The sequence below is a fragment of the Enhydra lutris genome, unplaced genomic scaffold (genome assembly GCF_002288905.1).
Source record: "Enhydra lutris kenyoni isolate GAN:26980312 unplaced genomic scaffold, ASM228890v2 scaffoldscaffold1, whole genome shotgun sequence".
Taxonomy (NCBI): domain Eukaryota; kingdom Metazoa; phylum Chordata; class Mammalia; order Carnivora; family Mustelidae; genus Enhydra; species Enhydra lutris.
In genome coordinates, this window is record NW_019154085.1 from 10,378,220 (window position 1) to 10,392,192 (window position 13,973).

The following is a 13,973-nucleotide window of genomic DNA, read 5'->3' on the forward strand; positions in this document are numbered from 1 at the left end:
ATTTCTGTGAGCATTCCCCAAATGGTGGCCACGATAATAAGGACATTGTTGAAGAATTGGAGTTAAGGGACACGAAGCCATCAGGACAATGGCTGGCACATAGTCCTTGTGCAGGCCATGTTAATTTTTCACTGAGCACCCATGGACTTGTCCCTACTGCAGCTCACATATAACTCCCACATAAATGAATTTTGTGGCAAACAGAGGCCAAGATTGTAGATGACCAATAACTAAATCCCTGCTGGCTAGGCCCTCATCAGTGCTAGAAGGGTTGCAGAGTGAAAGGTAAGACACAATTTCCCTTGTTGCTCCCTTTTTTTTTTTTTTTTTTTTAAGATTTATTTTACAGGGAGAACATGTGTGAGCGGGAAGAGGGACAGAGGGAGAGGAAGAGAGAGAGTCCCAAGCAGACTCCCCACTGCGTGGGGAGCCTGAAGCGGGGCTCAATCCCAGTACACTGAGATCATGACCTGAGCGGAAACAAGAGCCCAACACTTAACGGTTGGAGACACCTAGCACCTTTGTTGCTCCTTTGAGGACCTCAGAAGGTAAAGGAGATAGGACACACATGCACTTTTTGTTTAACTCTGTGGATGACCGTAGAGAAGCACCCAGAGTGGAGAGCAGGGTGCAGGCTGCTCATCTAAGAGGAGACGCTTGAGGCCAGAACCAGCCCTTCCCCAGTGTTCATTCACCCACAGGCATGTTGTCTCCTGCCTCAGCCTTCCTGACAATTCCTCTCAGGGTTAAGTGGTCCTGCTTTTACCCACCCACACCAAGCTGCATTTCCTTTTAACACAGCTTGCCATACTGTCCTGTAGTCTACATTGTGATTGTTGGAATGACCGAAAAGATGTGCTCCGTCATTTCACCATGGCCACGCTTGGATTTCAGGTGGCATTTTTTCGTTGCATGATTTCTGTGTCCGTTCAGGTGCAGCAGCAGGTAGAAACCTGACCAGCTATTTGAACAGGGCAGATTTGATACAGAGTCGGTAAGTAGGTATAAAGGTGTAAACTGTAACTGGCCAGGTGAGAAGAGAATACTGACGTCTCTCAGAGCAACAGCAGGAAGCAGCTGCCACCCTTAACCAAAGCCAGGGCCTCGGGTCCTCAGGTTGAAATGACCAAAAGGCAGAAACTCAGAGAAGGGGTGAATAGAGGTGCGACTCAGGCAGCCGGAAGGGGGCTGTTCAGCCACGGCTGGTGCTGGTGTCTGAGGAAGGTGTGATGAGGCTGGCTGCCAGGCGTTAGAAAACCTGCAAATTGCCTTCAGTTGCCGAGATGGCACTGGTAGGAATCGCCTGCCCAGGTGAAGAATGTTGCTGGGTGACACCGGGACTGCAAGTGTGCAGCGCCATAAGGGCCCGGAAGGTACAAGTCCTTCCCTCCTTCTCCAGCCTAGCATGCTCCATCCAGCGCCCCCTATTGACAGAGCCTAACAAGGAGTCGGGGGTACGGCAGAAATTGGATTTCGTCAGAGCCCCATTTGCCTGGAACAGTATAAAAGGGTGGGTTTGGAACTGAAGGGTAGTAGCGTAATAACTGACCTATTTCTTAAAATACTTTGTGTTACATTTAAAAAAAACGAGGACCCGTATCCACATGTCTATCCACAGATAAATGTGTTTACGAAAGTTGGTATACACATTTAGCGGAACACTGTTCAGCCTTAAAAGATGGAAATCCTGCCATATGTTACACCACGAATGAACCTTGGGGGCATTATGCTGAGTGAAATAAGCCAGTCACAAAAGGACAAATATTATATGATTCCACTTATGTGAAGTATCTGAAGAGTCAAACACACAGAAACAAAGAATGGTGATTGCCAGGGATTGGGGGAAGGGAAAAATTGGGAGTTTTTGTTTAATGGAAATAGAGTTTGTTTTGCAAAGATGAGAAAGTTCTAGAGATCTGTCACACAACAATGTGAGTAAACTTAATATTGCTGAATCGTACACTTAAAAATGGGTGATGCCTGGGCGGCTCAGTAGGTTAAGCATCAGCCTTCAGCTCAGGTCTTGATCCCAGGGTCCTGGGATCTAGTCCCTCCTGGGGCTGTCAGCTCAATGGGGAGTCTGCTTTTCCCTCTGTCCCTCCTCTCTGTTTGTGTGCATGCTCTATCCCTCTCTCTCTTCCAAAAATAAGAATAAATAATAATAATAATAGAAATAAATAAAATAAATAATAATAAAAATAAATAAAATCTTTAAAAATGATTAAAAATAAAATAAAAATAAAAATTTTTCTATTTTTTACCACAATTAAAATTTTAAAAACATTATTTAAAAATTATTAAAAAATTCAGGTCCATTAAAAACTGCCCCCCCCAAAAAAACCCACTGCCTATTTCCAACATTTTATGTCTCTCCACAAATTTCTCAGTCTGATTTTATGTTTTTCCGCATTTCTTGGTGGAGAATCCTTGATCCTTATCCCATATTAATGGAGCATTCTTTGATGTTTTTTTCATTGTTACCTGAATAATATTCAGGATACAAATGATAAAAGCAAGCAACTATTTATGAAATATGATTGTAAAATAAGATCATTGTCTTGCAAAAAAGACTGCTCTACAGCTGCTTGTAAGATCCTCTATCAATAGAACGGTCCAAAGTAAAACGAATTGTTTATGAAAGCAGCAAAAACATTTTAGTTAGGTTTACAGGCCACAGTGAAATTTCTTTGTTGAAATCATGTGTGGTGGAGCCAGTTTTATGTTCTTTCCTGGCCCATTCTCTGTCAAATTGCCTGCTGGAGCCAATCTTTGCCATGCTGCCTCATAAACTTTTACAGTAAATATTCCATCATTGGACACTGGGGTAGAGAATGATGGAAGGGAATGTAATTGTTTTAGCTTTAAATTTACCCTTGTTCAAATTTGTCTTTGATATACAGCACAAGAGCAGCCTGTAAGTCATGAAGGCGTTCACCTCTCTCCAGGCTGGATTGCATTTAAACCATTCCAGACAGATGAGAGAAGTGCCCCTTAGGAGAAGGAGAAAGCAATCCCACAATCCCTCTTAGGAACTCATCCCCTGTTTGACAAATCTTGCCACTGGGGTCTTTGTAGTTAGCCAGAGTTTCATCTGCTGCAATACTCCCCCATCACCCCCCTCCCAAACTTCTGGTTACATCATTAATGGATATTGGAAGCAGCTGGCCTCCTTCTTCTGCATAAGAGGCTTTTATAGACACGAAAATGATTATGCAGTTTCCCTTACACTACTCTGCTGAACAATTCTGTCTTCTAATTTTGCCCCATAAATTTTATTTTTCAGATCTTTTTATTTTAAAAGATTTTATTTATTTATCTGACAGACAGAGATCACAAGTAGGCAGAGAGGCAGGCAGAGAGAGGAGGAAGCAGGCTCCCTGCTGAGCAGAGAGCCCGATGCGGAACTCGATCCCAGAACCCTGGGATCATGACCTGAGCTGAAGGCAGAGGCTTTAACCCACTGAACTACCCAGACACCCCTATTTTTCAGATCTTTCAGGGGTCTTTCTGGGGCTTCTGAATCTTTTGTAATTTACCATACTGTTCTAAAATTGTGGAATTCCAGTTTTCATGGAACACTAATATATTTCTAAGCATTTTTGAGATTAGTGGAATGATGACTCATCCCTATACAATGCTTACTTTAAAAATAAATGTCATTATTAAATCACTTCCCAAATCTTCGTGGTTTTCCTGACAAAAGGGAAAAATATCACTCACACCATTTGCTGCAAAGCTATTAGCCCTCATCATGTCAGGTGGAAAATCAGCTTCTTTTTGGGAGATTTTTAATCTATATGGAAAATAAGAGATTATAAAAAATATGGAAATATATATATTAGTGGAAATGAAGATCAGTTAGGATGAGTGTAAGTGTGAGAGGCTTTCCTCATATTATAAAGATTTTTTGCTATTTTTCTTTAAATATAATAAATGTAAAGAAAAAGTTAAAAACACCTAAAATCACACCATTTTGAGCTATCAAGATTTAACATAGTAGTGACCTCTTTTTTGTTTCTCTTTATATTTTCACATACTTATAATTTATCTTAAAGACAATCATGTTATTTTTCTTCATCGCATTCTAAAGGCATTTTTCTGTATGCATTCTTAACTTCATATGCTCTCCTTTCTCCCTCAAATAACTAATGTTTTATCCCTCCAGTCCTTTTTCATTGACATGTAATCATATTTGAGTCTGTATTTAAAAGCTTGTCACTGTTTGTTTTAGAGAAAACAATATAGTCGTTTACATATCTTGCTTTTCTCACTAAACAAATCTTTGTGGAAGTTCTTACCAGGCAACCATAAAGATTTAACTCATTTATTTTCATGGCTGCATAATGGCATGGCTGTAACTCCATTTCACCTCTCTCCCAGTTGTGTCTGTAATATTCTTTAGTTGCTGTATCAGATTAGATCTCCAGAATGTGGTTCCATAGTCATTAATATATCAGAAAGGGACAACAGAAGGTTCTATAGCCATTAATATATCAAAACAGGATAATAGAAGTTGAAAACAGGACAACATGAAAGTAAAACATACACAGAAATCTAGAAAAACAACTACAAAGAAATAAAAAAGCAGAAGGAAGAAAGTATTAAGGATAGAAATGGAAAATAATGAATTAGGATACAAAGTAAAACAAAAAGGGAGAATTAATCAGTCCAAAAGCTGGTTCTTTGGGGGGAAAAAAATCGGCAAAATTGACAAACCACTGGCCAAACTAACAGAGAAATTAAAGAAGAAACTTAAATATACACAAAATTGGAAGTCCTCAGGTAGAGGTTCGGAAGAAAGAAAGCTTTAAAAACTCTAAAAGACTACTTTGCACAACTCTCTATAAAGAAATTTAAAATGCATAATTTTCTGGTGTAATGCAATTTTCTAGTAGACGTGGAATGCCTAAATAGGCAAATTAACAGAGATGAAATGGAAAAATCAAAGAGCACTCCATTATAAATCTCAGATGGTTTAACATGGGAATTTACTAAAACTTTAAAGATCAGTTATCCTAATAGTATTTAAACTATTTCAGAGCATGGTTTAAAAATGAGTCTTTCAAATTCTTTCTATGAAGCAAATTGGTCTCAAAACCCAGCAAAGTTTTGTATACTTGAAATTAATGTAACATTGTGTATGAACTATACTCAAGAAAAAAAACAACTGACAGAATTTGTACCCCAAAATAAAGCTGGCTGGTCTCATTATGATGATCAAACTAAATTGTTCTAAATAAAATTTTATGAATTTATTAGCTCATTAGTAAAAACAGTATGATCAAATGAAGTAGTTTTCCTGCAATGTAAAAGCTCAACATAAGAAAATCAGCTAATATCATCATCATTTTAATAAGAAGAGAAATCATATGATCATTTCTACAGATGAAGAAAATTTCATAAAATTCAACCATAGTTCAAGAAAGAGAAAATGGTGGATACTTTCTGAACAAGGTAAAATATATACCTCCATCCAAAGCCGGGGTTACTCAATGGGCAAGCATTAGAGGATTTATTGCTAAAATGATAAGGCAAACATCTCTACACTATGCTGGAGGTGGTAGGCAATGATTTTAGACATGACAAAGTAATTAGAGGTATAAGAATTGAAATGAAGAAATAAACTATCTCTATTTGCAGAGGATATGATTATACATCTAGAGAGCCCAAAAGAATCAATGGGAAAGCTACTTATGTAAACAAAAAAAACTTAATGAACTAACAATTTATGGTATCATCACATAACAAACTAAAGTCAGTTCTACAGGAGAGTACATATTAATGTTCAACAACATTCATTTTGCTAATACCTCTCCAGATTCTAGAAAACCTCATCTTCTGGGAGAGTTTTAGGAAGTGATGATGGGAACAAAATTCATTCTGTCATTGCATGTTCACAATAGATTTCCTGTGGACTTCATACTTCAAGGTCAGTTTGGATATAAATGACATGGCTCACATTTTCTTTTTTTTTTTTTTATTGATTTATTTATTTATTTTAGAAAGACAGAGAGTGTGTACCTGAGCTTGGGGAGGGGCAAAAGGAGTGGAAGAGATGGAAAACTCAAGTGGACTCCCTTTTTAAAAAAAATGATTAAATAAATTAATAATTAATTTTAAAATTTCTTTTCCGTGTTCCAGAATTGTTTATGCATCACACCCAGTGCTCCGTGCAATACATGCCCTCCATAATACCCACCACCAGGCTCACCCAACCTCCCATCCCCAGCCGCTCCAAAACCCTCAGATTGTTTCTCAGAGCCCACAGTCTCTCATGGTTTGTATCCCCCTCCAATTTCCCTCAACTCTCTTCTCCTCTCCATCTCCCAGTGTCCTCCGTGTTATTCCTTATGCTCCACAAGTAAGTGAAACTATATGATAATTGACTCTCTCTGCCTGACTTATTTCACTCAGCATAATCTCTTCCAGTCCCGTCCATGTTGATACAAAAGTTGGGTATTCATCCTTCCTGATGGAGGCATAATCCTCCATTGAAATGTGGACCACATCTTCCTTATCCATTCGTCCATTGAAAGGCATCTTGGTTCTTTCCACAGTTTGGCGACTGTGGCCATTGCTGCTATGAACATTGGGGTACAGATGGCCCTTTTTTTTTCACAACATCTGTATCTTTGGGAGAAATACCCAGTAGTGCAATTCCTGGTTCATAGGATAGCTCTATTTTTAATTTTTTGAGGAATCTCCACACTGTTTTCCAAAGTGGCTGCACCAACTTGCATTCCCACCAACAAGTGTAAGAGGGTTCCCCTTTCTCCACATCCCCTCCAACACATGTTTGTTTACTGTCTTGTTAATTTTGGCCATTCTAACTGGTGTATGGTAGTATCTCAATGTGGTTTTGATTTGAATCTCCCCGATGGCCAGTCTTTTGAGTGCAAAGCCTCACACAGGGCTTGATTCCATGACCCTGAGATCATGACCTAATGGCTCACATGTTCTTGAGCAATTTGGTTATTTTACTCCATTGTCTTCCTGGCATAAACTATTGCTGTTGTAAAATATAATGTCAATCTTATTTTTTCTTCCCTTTTAAGTCACTTAGTCTGTTTGCCTAAATATCCTCCCTTTTCTTTTTCAAATGTTCCGTAGTTTTACTAGACAACGTTTTGATATCAACTGTCTGGTTTGATCTTTTTGCAGGTATGCAAAATACCCTTTAAATATGTAGATTCAATTTTTCTTCTATTTCAGGGAAAATTCATTTAATTGCAGATCACTTGGTGACTCCTATTGCATATATGCTGAAGTTTTTTTTGCCTTTCCTCTATATCTATCACTTTCTCTTTTAAAAAACTTTTTTTCTTGGTGATCACAGCTTTGTAGTAAAGCTTGAAATCAGGTAACGTGATGCCCCCAGTTTTATTTTTGTTTTTCAACATTTCCTTAGCGATTCGGGGTCTCTTCTGATTCCATACAAATTTTTGGATTATTTGCTCCAGCTCTTTGAAGAATACTGGTGGAATTTTGATCGGAATGGCATTAAAAGTATAGATTGCTCTAGGCAGTATAGACATTTTAACAATGTTTATTCTTCCGATCCAAGAGCATGGAATGGTCTTCCATCTTTTTGTGTCTTCTTCAATTTCTTTCATGAGTGTTCTGTAGTTCTTCGAGTACAGATCCTTTACCTCTTTGGTTAGGCTTATTCCCAGGTATCTTATGGTTTTTGGTGCTATAGTAAATGGAATCGATTCTCTAATTTCCCTTTCTGTATTTTCATTGACAGTGTATAAGAAAGCCACTGATTTCTGTACATTGATTTGTATCCTGTCACGTTACTGAATTGCTGTATGAGTTCTAGTAGTTTGGGGGTGGAGTCTTTTGGGTTTTCCATATAAAGAATCATGCCATCTGCGAAGAGAGAGAGTTTGACTTCTTCACTGCCAATTTGGATACCTTTTATTTCTCTTTGTTGTCTGATTGCTGTTGCTAGGACTTCTAGTTCTATGCTGAACAAGAGTGGTGAGAGTGGGCATCCTTGTCGTGTTCCTGATCTCAATGGGGAAGGCTGCAAGCTTTTTCCCATTGAGGATGATATTTGCTGTGGGTCTTTCATAGATAGATTTTATGAAGTTCAGGAATGTTCCCTCTATCCCTATACTTTGAAACGTTTTAATCAGGAACGGATGCTGGATTTTGTCAAATGCTTTTTCTGCATCAATTGAGAAGACCATGTGGTTCTTCTCCTCATATTAATTTGTTCTATCACATTGATTGATTTGCAAATGTTGAACCATCCTTGTAGCCCAGGAATGAATCCCACCTGGCATGGTACTGGCATAAAAACAGACACATAGACCAGTGGAACAGAGTAGAGAGCCCAGATATGGACCCTCAACTCTATGGGCAAATAATCTTTGACAAAACAGGAAAAAATATACAGTGGAAAAAAGACAGTCTCTTCAATAAATGGTGCTGGGAAAACTGGACAGCTATATGTAGAAGAATGAAACTCGACCATTCTCTTACACCGTACACAAAGATAAACTCAAAATGGATAAAAGACCTCAACGTGAGACAGGAATCCATCAGTATCCTAGAGGAGAACATAGGCAGTAATCTCTTCGATATCAGCCACAGCAACTTCTTTCAAGATATGTCTCCAAAGGCAAAGGAAACAAAAGCAAAAACAAACTTTTGGGACTTCATCAAAATCAAAAGCTTCTGCACAGCAAAGGAAACAGTCAAGAAAACAAAGAGGCAACCCATGGAATGGGAGAAGATATTTGCAAATGACAGTACAGACAAAGGGTTGATATCCAGGATCTATAAAGAACTCCTCAAACTCAACACACACAAAACAGATAATCATATCAAAAAATGGGCAGAAGATATGAACAGACACTTCTCCAATGAAGACATACAAATGGCTATCAGACACATGAAAAAATGTTCATCATCACTAGCCATCAGGGAGATTCAAATTAAAACCACATTGAGATATCACCTTACACCAGTTAGAATGACCAAAATTAGCAAGACAGGAAACAACATGTGTTGGAGGGGATGTGGAGAAAGGGGAACCCTCTTACACTTGTTGGTGGGAATGCAAGTTGGTGCAGCCTCTTTGGAGAACAGTGTGGAGATTCCTCAAGAAATAAAAATAGAGCTTCCCTATGACCCTGCAATTGCACTACTGGGTATTTCCCCCAAAGATACAGATGTAGTGAAAAGAAGGGCCATCTGTACCCCAATGTTTATAGCAGCAATGGCCATGGTCGCCAAACTGTGGAAAGAACCAAGATGCCCTTCAACGGACGAATGGATAAGGAAGATGTGGTCCATATACACTATGGAGTATGATGCCTCCATCAGAAAGGATGAATACCCAACTTTTGTAGCAACATGGACGGGACTGGAAGAGATGATGCTGAGTGAAATAAGTCAAGCAGAGAGAGTCAATTATCATATGGTTTCACTTATTTGTGGAGCATAATAAATAGCATGGAGGACAAGAGGAGATGGAGAGAAGGGAGTTGAGGGAAATTGGGAGGTGAACCATGAGAGACTGTGGACTCTGAAAAACAATCTGAGGGTTTTGAAGGGGTGGGGGGTGGGAGGTTGGGGGAGCCAGGTGGTGGGTATTAGAGAGGGCACGGATTGCATGGAGCACTGGGTGTGGTGCAAAAATAATGTATACTGTTATGCTGAAAATAAATAAAATTTAAAAAAACTTTTTTTCTCCTTTTTCTTTTTAAAGATTTATTTGAGAGATAGAGAGAGTGAATGCACACACAAGCACGAACCAGGGGAGGGGCAGAGGAGAGGGAGAATCCAGAAGCAGAGTCCCTGCTGAGTGGGGAGCATGACCTGGGGCTTGATCCCAATAATCTGAGATAGGACCTCAGCCAGAATCAAGAGTCGGCCACTTAACCAACAGAGCCACCCAGGTGCCCCTTCCTTTTGGTTCTTAAAATTTTCTTCTACTCTGCTATTTCTTGTATGGTATTATTATTTGTGCTTATGTATGTCTTAATTCCCTACATGCTTTATTATTAGTAGTTCTAATTTTTCTTCTGTTTGCTCTCTTTTTCCCAACCATCTCATTTTTAAGATTTGAAAAACTCTGATTTTTGTTGTTCTTTTATAGCTTCTATAATTGTCTTAAATTCTTTTAATGCTTTAAAATGTTATAAATACATTTGTATTGTACGTGTATTTCCAAATGCTTTTGTTGGTGTGGTATTGTTCTGCTCTTACCTAACTTTAGTTTATAATAACTTTATAAGAAATTGAATTGCAATTTTTTCTTTTTCTTTCTTTTCTTTCTTTCTTTTTTTTTTTTTTGCTAATGTTTAAGTGAGATGCAGTTTCCTGAGTTTCATAGGAAGGAAGGACAAAGAGTCAGTATACTCTGCCAGAAGAGTTCAGGGCTCTCTTTTGTTCTTGTCATGAAGTAGTACTTTTTGAGACCTGTCGTTTTCCCCTTTTCTTCCCTCTGACACCTCTGCTCTTGCTACATCTACCACAGGTGTGCGCACTGCTGTTGTAATCCACTCCTTGTTCTAGATGGCCCAAAGACAGAGCCTATCCAGGCTTTTGGTGGGGCTGTAGATTGCCCCAAATTCAGCTGTGACTCTCATTTAAATCTTGCTTTGAGTGGTCGATCCTCTAGCCCTCTGCTAGAGGTTCACTTTGCCCCTGCTCAGTACCATCTTCCTCTCTGTAAATTGGCTGATGGCACTCAGCTTTCTTCTCAGTGCCTGCTCACCTCATGCTCCTGGGGGTCTGATGGAGACCAGTTGGGCTGGGAGTGGCATGGTCACTTAGTTCCTCTATCTGTTTATACCTGCCCTCATTGCTCTTGGGAATCTAGATGCTTCTTTTGATGCACTTCCCCCCTCTCAAGTATCTGTGTTTTGATTCCAGTTGGGTTCAGGAATAGAGTCTTTTTAGATAACTACCTGTGTCTGATTCTTTCTCTATATTCTGACCATTATATTTTCCTGTGTGTAAACACGGTATTTTGCATTTTTTTTCCCTACTCTGTGCTCAACATCTTTTTGGTCTTTTAAAAGGCCTGCTTCTTATAATAGAAAGTCTGGCTTTTCTACTTTAACTTTCCCATGATTGCTCCTGCAAGGCATTTAATAATAATATTTAGAAATTAGTCTGCTTGACTTTTTTCCATGCTGTATCTCTCTCCCTTTAGGAGCAGCACATATGAAAAACCATCATTGTGTTTGCCTAAGTGCTTGGGGAGAGAATAATGAATATAAAAGAGTGTGTCATGGATGTTGTCCCAAATCTGATCTGGGACAGAGCTTCTCTGTGATGTAGTTCACAGAGAGAAAAAATAACATTCCTGATAAAATGTTTAAGCCATTTTCTGAGGAACTTTAATGGGATTAAACCACTCATTCTGGAAACCTAGTCACCTACATACCCAGCTGATAGTTGTTAAGAATTTAATAAGCTTTACCACCCATTATTTTCTTTTTGATTTTAGCCAACCAATGATAATGAAACCCTCTGCTTTTTGGCCAGAGGCAGTTTTGCCTCCTGGGGAACAGATGGCAATGTCTGGAAACATTTTTGTTGTCACAACCAGGTGAGGAGAGTAGGGGTTGCTACTAGCATCTAGTGTGTAGGGCCCAGGGATACTGCCAAATGTCCTATAACATGCAGGGCAGCCCTCCCCTGCCAGGTGAAGAATCATCAGGTCGACAATGTCAGTAGTGTTAAGCTTGAGAAACACTGATCTAGCCCTTCTATTTTCTAATGAGTTGGTCTGTTCTAGGACTTTCCTCTTGAAACAAGATTGAGTAAAATTTTTATATATACTCATGACTAATTTGTTTAAAAATTTCTGTGTGATTTTTAAGCAAGGGGGGGAAAACCTCAGTTAATTCCTAAAAATATTATCCCCCGACACTAGGTATCATTGTCAGGCAGCTGAGATGCAATCTGGGGTTCATAGGTACATAGTTCCCAGGCCAGGCAGGAAAGCTCAGTCTTTTACTTTAAACAAAGACTTCTGGAGTCAAAACTGATAATAAACTGGACCGGATTTTCTGTGCAGATGTTGACTCTTGAGACTAAGCCCTGCAGTGTGTTCACTACTATCTCCTAATTCTGTTTCTTCTTCCTCTTCTTCTCCTTCTCCTCCTCCTCCTCCTCCTCCTCCTCCTCCTCCTCCTTCTTTTTCTTCTTCTTTTGCTATCCTAATTCTTAATTTCCTAATTCAGCTTAGCCCACTGACTTGCCTTCTGGTTGCCTGGGTGCTTTAATTTATTTTTTGTTCTCAAGCATTTATTTTCAACAGCATCTCTCCATTGCCTGTCTTTTCTGTCACCAAGGAGACACTGTTCTGTGGATACAGCCTTTCTTTCTGACCGAACTTTGTGCTTATAGAAAAGAGCATTCTTTGCCTCTTCCACTACCAGGAAGGTCAGCTGGTGAGATAAAGAGTGGGGGAGTGGGAAAACCCAAGTACATGCCCATCTTGCCTGTGGGGATGCAGAGAATGCACAAAATGGCTTGTGAAAAAGCACAGCTTTCTCTCTGAGTTTTGCCAAATACCTGTGAGAGGAGTGAGTGTACCAGATCTTCAGTTTTGCAAGGCAGATGGAGGTATTGGTAGTAACACCTGCGTTCAGAAGAGGAAGAAGGCAAACAGAAAAATAAAACTCTACAGTTGTTTGAAAGAGATTTTGTAGGATCTTTTTTAATCTATATTTTTATGTGAAAGAGAAAATGTTTTTTAAAGACACAGTTCATCTACCAGAGACCGTGTAGCTAAAGAAAACTATCTGTATCTCTAACTACACTCTTTAGCTTAAAATCTAGTTTGTCTGATATGAGAATTGCTACCCCAGCTTTCTTTTGAGGTCTGTTGGAATGATAGTTCTCCATCCCTTCACTTTCAGTCTATATCTTTAGGTTCAAAATGAGTCTCTTGTAGACAGCATATGGATGGGTCCTGTCTTTTTATTCAGTCTGCAACCCTGTGCTATTTTATGGGAGCATTTAGGCCATTCATGTTGAGGGTGATTATTGACAGATAAGATTTTATTGTCATCATGTTGCCTGTGAGGTCCTTGTTCCTATGGATTGCCTCTGTATATCTCTGTTTTGTATCACTCTGGGGGTCTTTCTTCTTTTATAGAACCCCCCTTAATAGTTCTTGCAAGGCCAACTTAGTGGTTACATATTCTTTCAGTCTCTGCTGGTCCTGGATGCTTCTTATCTCTCCATCTGTTCTGAATGACAGCTTTGCTGGATAAAGAATTCTTGGCTGCAGGTTCTTCTCATTTAGTGCCCTATATATGCTTTCCAGCCTTTTCTGGCTTGCCAGGTCTCTGTGGATAGGTCTGACATTATTCTAATGTTTCTCCCTCTGTATATAAAGAATCTCTTCCCCCTAACTGCCCTTAAAATGGTTTCCTTGGTTCTAAGATTTATGAGTTTTACTATTACATGCCTGGGGGGTTGATCTGCCCTCATTGATCTTGGGGAGTGTCCTCTCTGCCTCTAGGACACAATTACTTATTTCATTCCCCAGATTAGGGAAGTTTTTAGCTACAATTTGGTCAAATATATCTTCACATAGACCAATGGAATACAATAGAGAGCCCAGATATGGACTCTCAAATCTATGGTCAACTAATCTTTGACAAAGCAGGAAAAAATATCCAATGGAAAAAAGACAGTCTTTTCAATAAATGGTGCTGGGAAAACTGGATAGCTATATACAGAAGATGAAACTGGTCCATTCTTTTATACCATACACAAAAGTAAACTCTAAATGGATGAAAGACCTCAATGTGAGATAGGAATCCATCAAAATCCTAGAGGAGACCATAGGCAGTAACATCTTCGACATCAGCCATAGCAACTTCTTTCAATACATGACTCCAAAAGTAAGGGAAACAAAAGTGAAAATGAACTTTCGGGACTTCATCAAGATCAAGAGCTTCTGCATAGCAAAGGAAATAGTCAACAAATTAGAG

At 39.2% G+C, this 13,973-nt stretch overlaps 1 pseudogene; it reads left to right on the plus strand.

Annotated features, from left to right (window-relative positions):
* The first annotated feature begins 1,283 nt into the window (after positions 1–1,283).
* LOC111162244 overlaps positions 1,284–13,973 on the plus strand; it is a 48,542-nt pseudogene continuing 35,852 nt past the window's right edge.